The 13,438-nt window shown below is 37.1% G+C and overlaps 1 protein-coding gene across 1 annotated transcript in view; it reads right to left on the minus strand.

Moving 5' to 3' along the window:
* DCC (DCC netrin 1 receptor) overlaps positions 1 to 13,438 on the minus strand; it is a 707,243-nt gene that overhangs the window by 39,554 nt on the left and 654,251 nt on the right. The window lies entirely within an intron of this gene.

Raw genomic sequence — 13,438 nt, forward strand, 5'->3', positions numbered from 1 at the left:
TATTTTTTAAATCTTTATGTATCTACCTAACAAGCAAAAAGGAAATGATCAATTTTCACATCTTCAACTCCATGCACGCTCTTCATAGTGTCTTGTTAAGTTCCTTTACTTACTTCTCTTTCGAGAAAGTCCCTTTCTCACTTTAGAAAAGAAGCTCACTCCTCAAGCACCTTAATACAGAGCCTTACCCTGAGGTTTAAACTTTCTATGGTTTCAAAGAAAGAAACAATCCACCCTGAAGCCACCTTAAGGCTTCCTGGGTTTTGTTTTGTTTTTGTCATATTCTTTCTCCTTAAGTAAGAACGACATTAAGAATGTTAGGTTGTTCAGAAATCAAATATATTGTGTAGAGTGGGCTGAGGAAATGGGAATTTTCTGTTAATTTTGTGAAAGAATGTAATGCTTTTGAGATGTAGTATGGAGAGAGAAAAGTAAGGTATATTCTCAATAATCATGATAAGGATTTATATATAAATAGAAAGAAAATACCTTTAAACAGCCAAAACAGTGCAACTTAGTGACACATAAATTTAAATGTAACTGGATATTTTCTGAGAATGTCAAACATTTTTTAGTTATGCTGGCTTAAACACACAGATAAATATCTCACACCATATTTTCTAGGTTTAGTGAACACTGTCAATTCCATTATTCAATATCTATTCAATTATATCATATTACAAAATATTTACTCTAATTGTAGTCAATCTTCATCTTATATCATCTTACAAGCTGTTTAGTATTCCCTACTTCATATTAACAAAAAATAAAATTTAAACCAGCCACTGGGATGATCAATTTCAGCAGTATATTCCTGTCTATGAAACTAAGGGAGCTATTTCTGTTATATACATTATTTTTCGTTATACTATAATACTAATTACTGGAGTTTGAGAAGCACAGGCATGCACATTTGTCAAGAGAAAACCTTTCTTTTTCTGTCACATTCCTCTGACATAAGCAACTTCATAATCACACATACAAATTATATTGTAAATCAGTTAGAAACAATATGTAGATTTAAAAAATATTTTTTAACTTAAAATGCAGAGTAATTATATTAAATATATAACACTTTAAATAAAAAGGGCTACTTCTAGTAAACTAGTTTTTAAAATTGCATTCCAGAATTTATTTTTCAGTGTATTTAGAACATGCTTATTTGAATTGAAAAACGAAGTCAGGCTTTTTCAGAAAAAAAGGTTTTGATTGATTGGTTTCACAATGAGGACTAATTCTTTTAAGTAGGTTAAATACTAATTGTAATGTTAACTCAACTCAGAAGAAAAAAAATAGCAGCTAAAGACTTACGTTTACATAAGCTTATAATACAAACATACAATTTCAGTTTATAAAAAGATAATGCTGCAAAGGAATAAGAGCTGATCAATAAAAGACACTCACATAAATAGATGACATTTGTATATTATTCTGTGGGGAAAGTGAAATATAGATACTAGTTCAAGTAGAAACATGAGTGATGTAACTTTTTCTCTGTTAAAGAAGAGCTTCTTCACCTATTTTGTAAGTGAATTACGGTGGATATCAAGTTGCTATGGTATTTTCATGCTTTTGGAGTTATTTAGAAGAGCGGTATACCAGAAAAATTACATCTTTCACAGATTTTTATAACAAACTACTTTAAATGTCAAATTACAAAGGTGTGAGGTGATACAGGTTTTCCAAATTATTTTTGGGAAGAATTGAATGAAAATTTCTGAGTAAGTGGTATACAGCACAACGCCTCAATAAAGGTATTTTATAAAAAGTAAACTGTGGATATACAAACACATGAACAGACGCAGAAAAAAGAAAAGAAAAAAATGACAAGGAAATTTTTAAAGAGAATCAGAGATTCAAGCCAGACACCAGCCAAAACGATAACAAATCCCCTAAAGAGAGAGGTGGTCATTGTGTAGTCTTTGTGTCTCACAGTACAGCACAAGAGGTACTGCACATTTTTTCAAGTGAGTTAATAGGAAGGTGTTTCTAGAAGCAATATTTAGAAATCTGTCATTTTAACCCACTGGAGACTTTTTAAGTGGTTTAATGTATTATTTAGCCTCCTGGAGTGTATAGTTACCATAGTAATAATAATAATAATAGACCTGAATATATTTGTAAATAAAAGTCATATGATAACATAGTCTGTATTCAGAAAACTCAAAATCCCAGTCTCTGCGGCAGTCAATTTAATGATTTAACCCATCTTATGGATCAAACAGGATCATTGTACTGTCATTTATGTTGATCACCAGATTGAAAATCCTTCCCTGTGTTGACAAATTTTACTCATAAATAAATGTGACAATGACAGTCTCCCTTAGATATAGAAGGCACCCACTCCACAAATTGTGCATATTTCCTCATCACTATTATTATTTGAACTTAGCCAATATTTTATAATACATTTAGAAAAAGAATTTCATAAATATCTCGTGGTCGAAGCTGAATAAATTTGAATGGAGAAACATAAAATATTTTGGCAAGCCACAAAATTTATAAATTACAGAACTGAGAGAACCCAAGAGACTAAATTTATATTCCAGTTCCAAGGCTTTTGTTACCGAAGAAAGAAATTTTACTTTCTAAGCGTTTTGCTTTTTGACTACTAATCTAAGTACAAAAGCTTTGCAAATAATAGAAGGTCTTTAAAAAATAATAAATCTGTTATATGTTTCTGTATTTTGAAAATTCCCATTCTTCTAGTCCCTGACATGAAATAGAAGAGTCAGTATTCCACGCTTTGGTTTTGAGGTGTTTTGATCCATGATTCATTTCTAAAAGTCTACAACAACTTTCAAGGTAGTTGTTGCAAAAATAATCATTCTGAGTAAGTTGGATACAACACCATGCACTGAAGTGCCTTTTGGTATTTTCTCCTTAGATGTCAGTTTTGGGAGTCACAAACACACACACACACACACACACACACACATACGGACACTACAATTCAAAGCTTTCACTCCACTGCTCTGTTTATGGAAAGCAGCTCAGAGAGCGATATCATCAAGCATTTTCAATAAATCTCTGCTCTGTGGAAAAATATGACAAGAAATCTGTTCTAACACAGATTGCTGACAATTGAATTTATATCCCGCACTGATGCACAAAGATTTTTCAAGTAGAAATTCCCTTACCAAATTACTTAGCTCCCTGAACAGGGCATGTTGATATTTGAAAACTTTTATAACATTCTTAAAAATGTTAGCACTAAATGTGAGCTATAGGAAACCTAAAGCAGAGAGTTTTTTTTTAAAGATACAATTTTAAGAAATAAAGCCCTCCGTAGATATTTCTCAACACGATACTTGAAAGAACTGAGAGATTTGTTGAGAAGGAGAGGTGGAAAAATTTAAGAATAAAGATAATATTTGGAAAAGAGTTTAAGTGAAATGATTTCTCACACTGCCTTTCCTTGCCATTTCTTCTCCACAATGACCTGCATAAAATCTGGATTATTTGTCTATTGCCCTTGATAAATATTCTTATCTCTTTCACATTTTCAGGTATCCTTTGGCAAGCAATTATTACTGAATGGCATCCATCACTATCCAGGAACTCTACCAAAGTCCCCTTTAGGAAAAGGATGAACACTCATAAATATGTGTTCTGTAGTTATTCTCAGCATAGTGGCAAAGAGCTCAGGCACTGAGGTCAAACTGCCTGGGTTCATTATGGAGTTCTGCCACCTGGTAGTGAATAAGTGTATCTAAGTGTACCTAGTATCTAAGATGCCTCCCATTGATGTCCACCACATGACAGTCACATCCTTGTGGAGTTCCCTGACACATTTTGCCAGGGTTGACCTGGTGACCAACAGAACACAGCAGAAGTGATGGTATGTCACTTCTAAACTTAGTTAAAAAAAAGATGGCGCGCTCTCTCTCTTGGATCACTCACTCTGATGGAAGCCAGGAGTCATGTCTGAGGACATGCTGGCATCCAGTGGTGAGGTCCTTGTAGGAAACTTAGGGCTGCAGTCCAAGAGGCTGTGAGAAACCTCATGAGACAGTTTGAGACCCTGAGTCAGTCAGAACTACCTACTCAAGTTATGCCTCTATTCCTGAGCCTCAGAAGCTATTGAGAAAATAAATGACTGTTTTACGCTGCTACATTTTGGGGGTAATAGACAACTATACATTAATTTGAGCAGGTTATTTAAGCGCCCTATGTCTTAGTTTTCTCATCATAACGTGGAGATAATGATAGTACCAACTTTATGGTGCGGTTCTGAGGATTGAAGAGACCATCCACAGAGAAGTGCAGCATAGTGGAGGGTCAGGAGTCAGCCCTTCAAAAATGCTGGTTGTTGTTATTAATCTGCAGGGCTCACAGATCCCCCTACGAGACTGAGCTGAATACCATTTGACAGGAAATATTGTTTAAAACACCCTTCTTATATGTCTATACCTTGATTGTGGTGATCCTTTCATGGGTGTATGCACATGTCCAAACTTATCAAATTGTATACATTAAATATGTCCAATTTTGTATGTATCAATTATATCTCAATGAAGCTGTTAAAAATAAATAAAAATTGAAAATATGACCACTTAGGAGCCAGCCTGGTGGCGTAGAGGTTAAGTTCGTGCACTCCACTTTGGCAGCCTGGGGTTCGCCAGTTTGGATCCTGGGTGCAGACCTATGCACTGCTCATCAAGCCATGTTGTTTCAAGCACACCATATATAAAATAGCAGAAGATGGGCACAGATGTTAGCTCAGGGCCACTCTTCCTTAGAAAAAAGAAGGGGATTGGCAGCAGATGTTAGGTCAGGGCTAATCTTCCTCAAAAAAAAAAAAAGAAAAATTATGACCACTTAAAAGATAAGCCAAATTTTTCGCCAAGATATTTAAAATTATTGTCATTAAAATATAATTAGTTCCATTAAAAAACCAAAAACATCCTGTCTTACATTCAAAAAAGGAGTGCAATAGATTAAGATAGAGGCAATTAAATTGTTGTTTTTAACTCAAATTTGAACCTTAGGGAATTAGGACACTGTAAGATTTTTGAGATGAGAGGGAAAAGTTCTTCCTGTGGAGAATGAAAAGAACTGGAATGATGATAATAAAAAAAAAAATCTGGGGGCTGGCCCCGTGGCCGAGTGGTTAAGTTCGCGTGCTCTGCTGCAGGCGGCCCAGCATTTCGTTGGTTCGAATCCTGGGCACAGACATGGCACTGCTCATCAAACCACGTTGAGGCAGCGTCCCACGTGCCACAACTAGAAGGACCCACAACGAAGACTATACAACTATGTACTGGGGGGCTTTGGGGAGAAAAAGGAAAAACTAAAATCTTTAAAAAAAAAAATCTGCATCCTGGGCTGGTGCTGCAGCCTAATGGTTAGTTCAGTGTGCTCCACTTTGGTGACCTGGGTTCAGTTCCCGGATGCAGACCTACACCACTCATCAGTAGCCATGCTGTGGTGGTGATCCACGTACAAAACAGAGGAAGATTGGCACAGAGGTTAGCTCAGGGTGACTCTCCCTCAGCAAAAAAAAAAAAAAAAGTCTGGGTTCAAATTCTGGTTCTGTCATTTATGAGCTAAGGGAAAGCCTTTAGTTTATCTAAGTCTAACTGGCCTATGTTTCCTGTGCTTTATACACATTTCACAAGATGAGATATGATGTGGAGGTGACTGGACCAGTGCCTGCCAAGGGTGGCTATGCAAATGTACTAAGATCAAATGGAGTACACTGTGAGCAGGAAACTGTAAGACCCCTCACAGCCTCCTACAGTCTTCGCTCCCTGGCCCTTCTCAATCGAGATCTCCTCAAATGAGCTATGGCTGTGAAGTCCAGAAATCTGAAATAGCTGTAAACATCTGGGTATACATTTTGGCACCATAAGTATCAGATGATGAGACTGCAGGAAAGGTAGATTCTGATCTAAGTCCAAAGGATTCTTTTGAGATGAGCTCGAGGCATGACAGTCCTTCCTTTTCTGCAGATTAGTGACTTTCCCAAGATGCTGTGAGCACATCTATCTTAATCTTTTACAAATTACCCCAGTACTCCCCAAAGACCTTGACTCAGATGAGAAAGGTCCTAAAATCAAAGACAGTGCATTTTGTTGTAGAAATCTCTCAGACGTTAGAAATTAAAGAATAATTAGGCGACATAAATCTTAAAAAGTAAAGGATCTTTACTTTTCATCTTGCTCTAGAAAACCTTTCTAAAAGCTATGTTTGTGTTCCTTTTGCATTCCATCATCCCAAATTCTTTACTTTCACCAACTCTGTCAGATCCCTTCTCGAATATTCCCGTGTCTCTGATAAGCAAGCCATTTTTTGCCTTGTAAAATCTTTCCTAAAAACATGATTCTACACTGCACACAGGCACCTTTTTGAGCCTAAAAGCCATATCTTGACTGTGTCTGCACAATCGTACTGATTTTGATAATCCAGTAGAATTACTAATCATTAATTGCATTTAAAAAGTCATTTGCTTATAGAGCCATCAATAAACAACCTCCTTATTTTCAACTCTCATTCATTAACAACTGTTTTTAAGCCCACTCTTATATCAAGCCTTTCAAAGGGCACTGTGGGAGCTATAGATGTGCATAAAAAATACTACCTCCCACAGAAATTCACAGTAAGAGGAGGAATGAAGCATGTCATTCAAAACTCAAAGAATAAAACCTGATTTTAATAATTTTGTAATCAAATTATTATTTAGAATCACACATGGGGTAATGATATTATTTCTATGGCAAATTTAAGAGAGCTTGAAATTTCTGCTCCTTGCCAGTACTCTCACAGTTCTGAATAGCTGAAAATTCGTATGCATTGATGTTTATGGTACGAGAAGAGTTGTTTGCACTCATTACTCCTAAGACAACATTCTTCGTCAGGTGTGAGCATACACAAGGGCTGCAGGGTGATGGAATGAACACTCAGTTCTAGAAGGCTGTTAAGCTGGGACCCATCTTAGGATACTGGCTTCTCACACCATTTATGCAAGAGTCAAAGATGGATTCTGACTTGGAGTCAAATGTTTGAGAGATTGGGATTATCCTCTCACAGGCCAGTCCCTCTCAGTATCCATCTGTGTGCAAGAGAGACTTCTGGTAGTATAGTACCTTGAGCCAATAGAACTCCAGTTTTTAAAAACTGCTTTTTCTCATGTAGCCTTATTTCATTTCTCAGTAGCTTCCCAACTCATTGTTTGAGTTCTGTAGTCAAGTGACTAAAGCAGGGAGAAAAAGAGTTGGCTGCCAGTGAAGGTTCTAGAAAGCCCCAAAACCAGTAGCCATAAGCAGCCCTCAAACTATCACAAGAGCAAAACTGTATGCCTTCCTTTGCCTCAGTCTTTTTTCTTTTTCTTTTGGTGAGGAATATTGTCCGTGAGCTAACATCTGTGCCAATCTTCCTCTATTTTGTATGTGGAACTGCCACAGCATTAGTTGATGAGTGGTGTGTAGGTCTGTGCCTGGGATCCGAACCTACGAATCCCGGGGCGCCAAAGCTGAGCGCATGAACTTAACCACTATGCCGCTGGGCCAGCCCCCTACCTAAGTTGTTTTACTAGACTCTTCAGGCTACCTTTCTGAGACTTCTTTTTTCCTTTAATGGCTGACCTTACATTAACTTTGTCCTCAAATATTTACAGGGAAAGAAAACACTGAAAAAATAAAGAAATTCAAAAAGATTCTGCCCAAGAAACTCTCATACGTTAAATTATCTAAATTTTATAACTGATGTGATCTTATAGGTCATCTGCTTCCATCCATATCCTTCCTAGATCCAATTCCCCACCTCTTCTCCAGCATTTTACACAAGAAGAAAACACAGGTTGAAAATGGAAAGGGGATCTTTTCAAGGCCAATGAAATAGTTATGTTTCATCGAGTAATAAAATGCTAGAAATGTAAGAACATCTACATCTCTCCAGCAATTTCTCTCAGCCTAAAGTTGCTCATCCAAGGTTATACTCCACTTTCTGGGGGCAACCTGCATCAGAGACTACTGAAGACAGGTACAGAAGCCTAACGGCCACCCCTACCCGCTGTCCCTGCCTCATTTGGGACAACTCTGAAGGACAATCCCAGCACCAGAGCAACCTGTAGGGTCAGCTGAGGCCTCCACTAAACTGCATCACCAGTTTAACTTTTCCCTTGCCCTGATACAGGGCCCTTTATCCTCACAGGTGTTATTCCAGAAAGCATTTGCTAATAAATTTCCGGTGTTCCAATCTCTGTCTCAGAGCCTGATTCCTGGAAACCCAGGCTACAACCTTATACACCCTTGAAAAATTCAGGAAAGATGTACTTGATACTTCTGATTTCTTCTAATTAATTTCATTTATAATAAGAAAAAACATTTAAAATAATCCTTTGGCAATTGTAAAAATAGTCATTCTTTGCCACCATTTTACAGGAAAGAGCCCTGGATGGGGAATCAAAATATCTGCGTTCCTATGCTGTCTATGCTCTCAGCTGGGAAGTTTCTCATGAGCATCAGCTTACTGAGCTGCGAAGTGTGTTCGAGGGTTAGGTGTAGCATATGCCACACAATGTTTTCCACCAGGAATTACAATCTTAGACAAACATATTTTGCACTCCAATGAAATCAAATACCTTTTCCCATGGATTTTAAGAACTAAAAATCACTTCAGATAGTCTATATTTTATCTGCTAATTAACATTTTATAGAGCATGGTAAGGAACGTCAAGGAAGAGGTGAAAAATAATCTCACAAAAATAATGATTCTTAAGTGGAACAGCAAACATCTTCATACATGTGACTAGAAATCTGAACAATGCTATAATTTGGTTTATACAAGACTTGATCCAAGACTTGATAATCTAAATAATTGCAAATGAGGCTGTCAGTAGATGTATCTACTATTCTGAACGAAATCTTAATTCTGCCAAGATATAGATCTATAATTTTTTCAGCATAGTTATTTAAGGCCTATCAATCATGTCAGTTGCAAAGAGCCTACTTTATTTATCAGAATAGTCAAGAATTTATTTTAAAATAAACTTTGACTATATGTTGAAGTAATTTCTTTTTGTTAGATAGAGTTTTACCAATAGAGAGCTTGGAAATAACAAAAAAATGTAATGAGATAAAGTTATTTCAAAAGATATATATAGTGGATAGACCAAGCAGGGGTTTGGGGTTCGGATTCTCAGAACCTTAGTTTTCATGTTTGTAAATTGGAGATACTACTGTCAAAAAATCTTTAAAAACAACAAAAAAAGATATAAATAGTATAAGGCATGCAAGGCATCTTTATTCTTGGAAAACCAGTATACAAGAGAGGTTCAGAGGTAGCCCAGGTGTGTCCTGGAATAAGTTTGTAAGCTGAGTCTCTGTTTCCCATCTGTAAAATCAAGATAATCTCACCACATCATAATATTATGAGGATTCAATGAAATAATAATTAGCAATGTATTTAGCAAGTGAATAATATTCAGAAGTTCTCAATACTTGTTAGATTTCGTTTCATTTCTCTTTCTTTCTAAGCTCATTATTTCCTTTCCTGTTTAATGAAAACAACTTTAACTGCCCTTAATATATCAGAAAATTTTATTAGAAAATATTCTATACATAAGTGATTAAAAAAGAACCCTAAAACACTGATGTGTTATAAACACAAGCCATTTTTATAATACTTTTACTTATTTGTTCAGTCATTTGACAGATGTTTAGCAAGCACCGATTTTGTGTCAGGTATCAAGCATACAATGTACGAATGTGAAGATGAATGAGATACATTGCCTCCCTATCCGAAAGTAATTCACGACCTGTTAGAGAAAGGAAGATTTGGACTTGAATAACTAAGGATTTGAGGCAGTACTATGTGTAATTAATGTCATGAAAGTGGTATAAGAAAATGCTATTCAAACATGAGAAAAGATTCCACCATTTCTGGATAGAATATTCAGAAAAGAAAGAATTTATGACAGCATCAATATCTGCTCTAGTATTTGAAAGAAGCATACAACACTGTTAGATAGAGGTAGACATTGAGTCATTCCAAAAGGTAAGAAGTGTTCAGAGGGAAAAAATAAGGGGCAATGTATATTTCTGGACTGACAAGTAGTCTGACTTGGCAAAAGTCTACAGTATACAAACAAGGACATGGCAATAGGAAACTAGAAGTGTAGACTAAGATACCATATGCTGAGGGGTTTGTAGTTGTTTTTTCTTGGCAGACAATGGAGAGCCATTGGAGAAATTTATGGAGTGGAATGCCTTGTTTAAGTTATTTTAAGAAGAAACCTGGCAAGCAGGATGCATGAGTCTGAAAGATGCTAGAGAGAGGAAGACTAATTTTGAAGATCCTTTGACAGTTCAGGTGTGAGGTCATAAAGAAGAGAATAAAAACATGACTCTTGGGAATGAGAAGGTGGCCAGGGATTCACAGATATTGTGGGAAAAAAATCAATGGGATAGGGGAACTTATTGGATGAGGAAGTTATATAGGGGACAGAAAGATTCTGAAGCACAATGATTTTTAAGAAGAAAGCTAAACAAGACTGGCACAGATAGAACTTAGTTACAAGAGGAAAGTAGCAGGAGAGGAAAAAAAGAGGCAGCTAAGTGTACAATGTCTCTCTATGCAGTGAAAAGAATGACAGGAAAAGGACAATAGCTTCACAGAGTATTGCAGCTGGGAGCATAATGATTAAGAGTGTAGAACTCTGAAGCTAGATTTTCTGAGTCCAAATTCTGGCTCTGCCACCTACTTGCTGTGCAACTGCAAGCTAGGTACTTAAACTCTCCAGGCCTCAGTTCTCTTATCAGTAAAACAGGAATAATAATAGTATCTACCCCATGGGTTAAACAGTTGGCATTTGTTATAAATTCGATACGAGTTTTTGCATTTACTATAGCAAAACTGAAAGATGTATTGGAACATAGAGAAAACATGGCATATTGTAAGTGGAAAGAAACAATCATTAATTCATTCATTTGACTAAATTGTGTCGATTGATTCTTGCCACATGCCAGGCTTTGTTTTGGGTATTGAGGGTACAAAGTGATCAAAACAAGCAAAATCTCTGTCCTCATAGAGATTATATTAAAATATGGGAAACAAATAATAAAGAAACACAAAAATGCAAGCAGCGTGGTCATATACATTAATTTAAAAAAAGAAATGAAGCAGAATGAAGAAGGTAGAGCGACTGAAGAGGCTATGTTAGGCAAATGCCAGGGAAGACCTGTTTGTGGTGGTGACAGTCCAACACAGACCTGAGGGAAAAGCCACGTAAGTATCTAAAGAAAAGAGATTCCAGGCAAAGAGAACAGCAAGTGAAGAGCCCCTGAGTTGGAACATGCATTATTCTCCAAAGAACAGAGAAGAGGGCCGTGAGGCTAAAACCGATTATAGAGAGTAGTAGCAAGAGGTGAAGTGAGGGTTACGGCTGGGGGTTGGATCATGTGGTGCCTTGTAGGACATGGTAAAATCACAGTATTTTATTCTACATGTAATGGGAAGTCAACAGAAGTAACATGACCAAATTCATATACTGAAAGGCTGCTGTGTAGATAACTTACTGTTGGGATAAGAGTTAAAGAAAAGAGACCAGTTACGGGCTTATAGCTATAGTCTATAATCCGTAAGAGATGGAGGTGGTGTAGATAAAGGCAGAGCAGAGGAGATGGGAAGAATTGGTCAGATTTGGGATAGGTGTTGTAAACAAGAACTACAGGCTTTGGTGAAAGATTGAATTTGGGGTGTGAGGATGTCAGAATAAAGAAGCATGAAACTAGAGCTTTTAATAGGAGTCAATGAATGAACAATGGTACCATTTATTTATTTATTTTCTTCTTCTTCTCCCCAAAGCCCCTGGTATGTAGTTGTATATTCTAGTTATGAGTACCTCTGGTTGTGCTATGTGGGATGCCACCTCAGCATGGCCTGATGAGTGATGCCATGTCTGTACCCAGGATCTGAATCAGCGAAACCCCGGGCTGCTGAAGCAGAGTAGGCGAACTTAACCACTCGGCCACGGAGCCAGCACCAGTGGTACCATTTATTGAAATGGGGGAAAACAGTAGGAAGATCACATTTGGGGGGAAGGAAAGGGAATTACGGAAAAGCAAGATTTCCATTTTGAACATAGCTGAATCAACTACTAGATTTCCATTTGGAGAAGCCGAGTCAACAGTTGATATAGAAGTTGATATGGATTCTGGAAACAGATTAAGCTGGAGATACAATTTGGGATTCATCAGTATTTACATGGCATTAAGGCCATTGGTACTAGATGACATCATCTAAGAAGCTAGTGTAGATGGAAGAGAAAAACCTGAGAATTGAGCCCCGGGTCACTCTCTGACTGTTAGAGATCGGGATTAAGAAGAGGAATAAGTAAAAGATACTGAGAAGGAGCAGCCAGTGGGATAGGAAGAAAACCAGGAGCATTTAGTATACTACAAGCCAAGTGAAGAAAGTGTTTCAGGAAAAAAGGTGAGAAGCAATGTCAAATTTTGCTGAGCACCTGAGAATTGACCATTTGATTTGACAATCTGGAGATTATTGATAACCTTAGCAACCATGATTTTAGTAGACAGGGACGGTGAAAATCTCATTAAAACTAATAAGGAAGATTAAAAAGAGGAAAAACTGAGTATAGACAGTTTTTAAAGTTTTTCAGGAAAGGGGAAGAATGAGGCTTTAGTTGGAGGGGAAGTGGTATCAAGTGAGAGTGCTTTAAAATAGAGGTTGTGACAGAATGCCTGTATGCTTATTGCAATTATCAGTAAGGAGAGACAACGGATGACACATCAAAGGGCAGGGATAATTACAGAAGAGTCTTTAAGTAAGTGAAGAGGGATGACAACAGGGAAAGAGCTGGTTTTAGGTAGGAGCACAAACACATTAACTAGATTTGATGGAAGGATAAGGATACCATTTCTGAATGCTTCCTTTCTTAGTCATAAAAGAAGAAAGATTATTAGCTGAGAGTAGGGAAAGGAGAGATGTATTGGGAATCTGAAAAGTAAGACTAGGTATAAGACATTCATCTTATAAAGTGAGACAATGATTGACTAGAGAAACACATTGGCATTTCCTAATAGATGCCCACTCACCTTGAATTAGTGGTTGTAAATGCCCAGCAAGAAGGTGCTTTCTCCAGATAAAGTCAGCTGTTAGGATACATGGTAAGAGTTGGTAGAAGAGCTAATATAACCATGGCTGAATTTTTTCCAGGTGAGTATGATGCGGAAGGAGGACAAAAGATGATGAGGGTGTTTGCAAGGGACTGAAGATAATAAGTGACTATGGATTCTAAGCTGAGTTCAGAGGGAAATGAGAACACGAGGCAGATGAGGCACAGTGGAAAGGCGGCAGAGTTAATGGACTGGAGGTCTTAATGGAATTGAAGAATCGCTGGCAGGAGAGCAATAAAATAAGTGAGCAGGAAAGTAACGAGGTGATAGAAAATGGTATGATAGAAACTAACAATTTG

This window comes from Equus quagga, chromosome 9 (assembly GCF_021613505.1).
Source record: "Equus quagga isolate Etosha38 chromosome 9, UCLA_HA_Equagga_1.0, whole genome shotgun sequence".
In the NCBI taxonomy this organism is placed as follows: Eukaryota; Metazoa; Chordata; class Mammalia; order Perissodactyla; family Equidae; genus Equus; species Equus quagga.